Source organism: Trichechus manatus, unplaced genomic scaffold (assembly GCF_000243295.1).
Source record: "Trichechus manatus latirostris isolate Lorelei unplaced genomic scaffold, TriManLat1.0 scaffold00046, whole genome shotgun sequence".
NCBI lineage: Eukaryota > Metazoa > Chordata > Mammalia > Sirenia > Trichechidae > Trichechus > Trichechus manatus.
In genome coordinates, this window is record NW_004443982.1 from 6,728,186 (window position 1) to 6,733,695 (window position 5,510).

A 5,510-nucleotide genomic window follows, 5' to 3' on the forward strand; every position below is an offset into this window, starting at 1 on the left:
TTTAGATTTCTAACTGCTGTTTTTGTATGATATCTAGTTGTTTATTTTGACATTTTGTTCCTGTATTATTTTCTTGAATTCTTCCATTGTTTTGTCTGTGTCTTCTGTGATTTTGTCTGTATTTTCCATGATTTTGTCTATTTTTTCCTTATTTTTGTCTGCATTTTCCTTCATCTCTTGGAGAGCCCTGAATATTAGAGTTTTGAATTCCCTATCAGATAGTTCCAGTGCCTTTTCTTTAACCAGAAGGTCATCTGGTGTTTTATTTTGGATGCTTTCTGGAGCCATCATGTCCTGTTTTTTTTTAAATATGTTTTGATATTGTCTGCTGTCTTTGAGACATTGAGGAATTATTTTCTTCATTTATTGATTGTAGATTTGTTTGTTTTGTTTTGCTTTTTTGTTTTATTTTGTTGTGTCTAGGCAGGCTGGCTGGGCATTCTTTGTTGTTTGCTCATCTATGAGTATGATACTTCTCACCACGTTATCCAGGTGGGCAGGGCCAGTCACTCAGCTATGGTGCAGCAGGGCAGGTCCAGCGGAGGGGAAGGGGCAAGGATGTGTCATTTGCGGCATGTACTGGGGCCGACAGGGTTAGGCTGAGGGGCAGTGCAGGGTGGGGACCACTTTTGGATACAGCACTCAGTGGGTAGTGCAGTTAGGCAGGAAGAGGGAGGATGTGATGTGTGGAGCTAAGTGGGTATGGTTAAGAGTAGAGAGAAGAGAGACAGAAGCCAAAAACAAACAAAAAATAGTGCTGAGAGAGCCTGTTGGTTGAATGACATGGACCCGGGGAAGCGATGTGCTGGTGACTTTCTAGCTGGGTGGTGTGGCACAGCCGGTCAAGAAAGGGCAGAGATAGCACATGTGACTAGGCAGGTGGGATAAAGGTAAGGAAGGAAAGGAGAGATAAGAAACTGAAAGAACAAAAAAAGAAAGACTAAAAGGCACACGCGGCCAGGTCATCAGGAGAAAGGAAAGGAAGGAATGTAGAGACAGACAAGAAACTGAGAAAAAAAGTTCCCTGAGGGAGCCCTCCAGCATGGAGTGTGCCAGAAGCTCCCCAGCCAAGCGGTGTGTTACAACCCCTCAAAAAGCAGCAGAGGTGGCACACATGGCCAGGTGGTTGGGAGAAAGGAAAGGAAGGAATGTAGAGAGAGACAAGAAAAAGAAAAGAAAAAAATGCCCCAAGGGAGCCCTCTGGTGTGATGGCATGGACTGGGGGAGCTCTATGCAGGCGGCTCCCTGGCCAAGTGGTGTGGCACAGCCCATCAAAAAGCAGCAGGGATGGCACATGCAGCTAGGTGGTTGGGAGATAGGAAAGGAAGGAAGGTAGAGAGAAACAAGAAACTGAGAAAAAAATGCCCCGAGTGTGCCAACTGGTGTGGTGGCATGGACTGGGGATGCCATGTGCTGGTGGTTACCCAGCCGAGCAGTGTGGCACAGCCCATCAAAAAGCAGTGAAGATAGCACCTGGAGAAAGGAAAGAAAGGTAGAGAGGGTCAAGAAACCAAGAAAAAAATGCCCCGAAGGAGCCCACCAGCGTGGCAGCGCAGACTGGGGAAGTGGCTCCCCAGCCAAGTGGTGTGGCATAGCCCATCAAGAAGGAGCAGAGATGGCACCCAGCACCAGCTAGGCTGGAGAAAGGAAAGGAAGGAGGTGAGAGAGAGAGAGAGAGAAGAAACAAAAAGAAGCCACAAAACAACAGCAGCAGCAAAAATATGGCACTGAAGGAACCAGCTGGTTGGGGTGGGGTGAATCCAAGTGGCACAGAGCTGTCTTCACTCTGGCTGAGCAACCACAGCCCGCTGGAATGCAGTGGAGGCTGTGCAAAAAGAAGAAGGGTGGGAGTGGGAAAGTGTGTATCCCTGGTTACCGGGTGCTCTGTCTCCTGCTGGGAGATCTGTGAAGTTGCCTTCCCTTACTCCCTGTCCACTGTTCTTGGTGGCTGAGGGGTCCAAGATGGCGTGTCCATGCCTCGTTTGCTGGTAGGGGACGTCCACTTCATTGCTCTCTTTGTTCTCTGCTCTCTCTCAGTTTCTTATTCTATTTGGCACTTGGTTGAATTCTTTATCCCTTCTTTGACACTTAGGGTTTCAGGATTGATGATTGTATCTGTTTTACTTATTTTTTTTCTCTTTACTGTAGAGAGACAGCATGGTGCTTCTGTATATAGTGCCATGTTGGCTCCGCCTCCTTGAAGTGTGTTAAATTTTGTCAAAGGCTTTTTTTTAGCATCTCTGGAGATAATCATATGATTTTTCTTCTCAGACATGTTAATATGGTAAAATAATGAATTTCATAATATTGAACCAACATTCATTTCTAGGAATGCATCCCAATTAGACATAGAGTATTATTTTCACTGTAAGAAAAATAATTGGTCGATGTTCTACCACTTCAGGAGGTAGCATATGATCAAGAACCGATGGTACTGAAGGAAGAAGTCCGAGCTGCACTGAAAGCATTGGCAGAAACAAGGCTCCAGGAATTGATGGAATACCAATTGAGATGTTTTAACAAATGGATGCAACACTGGAAGCATTCACTCATCTATGCCAATAAATTTGGAAGACAACTACCTGGCCAATTGACTGGAAGAGATCCATGTTTGTGCCCATTCCAAAGAAAGATGATCCAACAAAATGCGGAAATTATCGAATGATATGGTTAATATCACATGCAAGTAAAATTATGCTAAAGATAATTAAAAAAATAGTTGCAGCAGTACATCAACAGAGAACTGCCAGAAAGTCAAGTCAGATTCAGAAGAGGATGTGGAACAAGGGATATCATTGTTGATGTCCGATGGATCTTGGCTGAAAGCAGAGAATACAAGAAAGATGTTTACCTGTGTTTTATTGACTATGCAAAAGGCATTCAACTGTGTGGATCATGACAAATTATGGATAACACTGTGAAGAATGGGAATTCCAGAACACTTAATTGTGTTCATGAGGAACCTGTACATAGCCCAGGAGGCAGTCATTTGAACAGAACAAGAGGATACTGCGTCATTTAAAATCAGGAAAGGTGTGCATCAGGGTGTATCCTTTCACCATACTTATTCAATCTGTATACTAAGCAAATAATCTGAGAAGCCAGACTATATGAAGAAGAATGTGGCATCAGGGTTGGAGGAGGACTCATTAGCAACCTGCCACATGCAAATGACACAACCTTGCAAGATTCCCCTGTGAAACCATTAGGACCAGCTGCTTTTATTGTGGGATAGTTCTCTTATAACTTTAAAGAAATTCATTGGTTTTAAGCTTCCTCTCTCTAATGGGGTCAAATTTAGTAAATATATTTTCCTAGGAAACTTTATTTCATCTACATTTTCAAGTTTATTTGCATAAAGGTCTCCGAAGGGTCTCATGATTTTTTAAAAAGTCTTCTGTTTCAATGGTTATTCCCTCTTGTCATTTCTAATTTCTAATTTTGTATATCTCTGCTTTCTGCCCCCGTCCCCCGCCCCCTGCCTTTTTTTCTTTAAATAGTAGAGGACCTTCTGCTAAGATCAGGAATAAGGTAAGGATACATGCTATTTCCACAGTTATTTAACATTAAACTGGAGGTATTAACCAACACAATAATGCTTTGTCTATTTTATTATCTTTTTTCAAGAAAACAGGATTTTGATTTATTGATTAGATATAATGTTTTTTTCTTTACTACATTAATTCCTGCTTTTATCTTTCTTTCATTTTAAAAAATATTTATATAGTCATTTATTGATACTTATTGGTATTGTTTCAGTCTTCCTCTGATCATTTCTTTAATTACGTCTCATAGATTCTGATATGTAGTGTTTTCATTAGCATTATTTTTGGAAATTCTGTAATTTCATTTTTTTTTAATTTCCTCTTCCTCCCAAGAGTTGTTTAATAGAAAGTATTTTAATTTCCAGGTAGAATTTCTGGTTTTATTGCATTGTGACCAAAGAATGTTGTTTATAATTCTATTTTATGGAACTTACTCTCTTTGTGACTTTGTACATGATCAATGTCTGTAAATATTCTATGTGAGCTTGAGAAGAAGGTGTATTCTCTATTAGCAGGGTGTAAAGTTTGATATATAGCCATAATTATATACTTTATTAATTTGTTGTTTAGGTCTTCTATATTATTTATCTTCTGTCTTGATCTATCTTGCATTGAGAGTGGTATGGTAAAAGTTTCCTATTGTTAGTGAGTTTATGTCTATTTCCCCTTGTATCTCCTGGAATTTCTGCTTTATAAAGGGGGTAGCTGTGGCTACTCACATTTTAAAGGGTATGGTAGATATAATGATGAATTACTCAGGTCTGCCTTCAGGCCACTTGTTACCCCAGCTGCTGGGAGTAACTTTGGCAAACAGCCCTCAGCTATCAGCCCCCTTTGGGATTGCCTCAGCTGAAGAGGCCTGCATGCCCAAAGTCATGCCTTCTCCTGGGGCAGCCCACATCAATGACTGATAAGGTCCCAACCCTGTCACCTCATCTTTGGATAGTTCTTAAATACCCATGCCATCTTCAGAGCTCCCCATTGGATCAAGTGAGGCTTCCATTGAAGTTACATCATACCTATCTATTTGCACATTCCTGCTTCCTTCCCTTCCCTTTCCTTTTATAGGTGTTGATCCTAAGAGCACTACTTCATTAAACTCCTGTAGGTAAATATCCATCTCAGAGTCTTCCAGATGGCAATCTGCAATAAAGAGTCCAAAAAGCTAATAATGTACAGGATTTTCACAGCCCTGACTCCACATCACTGCTTTTAGAAAACAAGCCAATGTTCAACCCTTAGAGCAGTTGTCCCAGGAAAATCATATTACTATTGTCAAAGACCACAGAAGAGAGTGGCTGTTTCCAGTGTATCTTGCCTAGGCCTAGGGAATATTTTATCCTCACATATATCACAATGTCCAGTACACTTTTGAGGCCACGAGGTGAGAGAGTGGCTTTTAATCCTGTGGGATAAACCACATGAATCCAAGGTTGGCCTATCCACAGTTTCTTCCTTGGCCTCATTGCAGAGTAAATTTGGGGCAGCTAATTCAGCCTTAAAGGATCCCAGACGGCACAATGGTTAAGTGTTCCGCTGCTAACTCTCAATGAGATGGATTGACACAATAGCTGCAGCAATGGTTTCAAACATAGTAACGATTATGAGGATGGCACATGACTGGGCATCATTTCGTTCTGTTGTGATAGTCTCTATGAGTCAGAGTCGACTTGACGGCACCTAACAACACAATGCCAACTCAGCTTCACTTGCAATGATGCCAATCCATATTGTACCAATGTTGTAGAAGGTCAAGGTACACAGCCTTAAGTCCTCCTGTGCCTCTACAGGCTTACAGACTTGCTCAAGCCTCCCACACAACCAGCATTTGGCTGAGACCCTGCAGGCCTGCCCCTTTGCTGAGGCCCATGTAGCCCCAGTTTACTGGTTGGGATCCCAGTGGATAATGGATTAGGACTCTGCTAAGGTCCACTTTGTTTGCTGAGCAGTCACATAATTTTTACT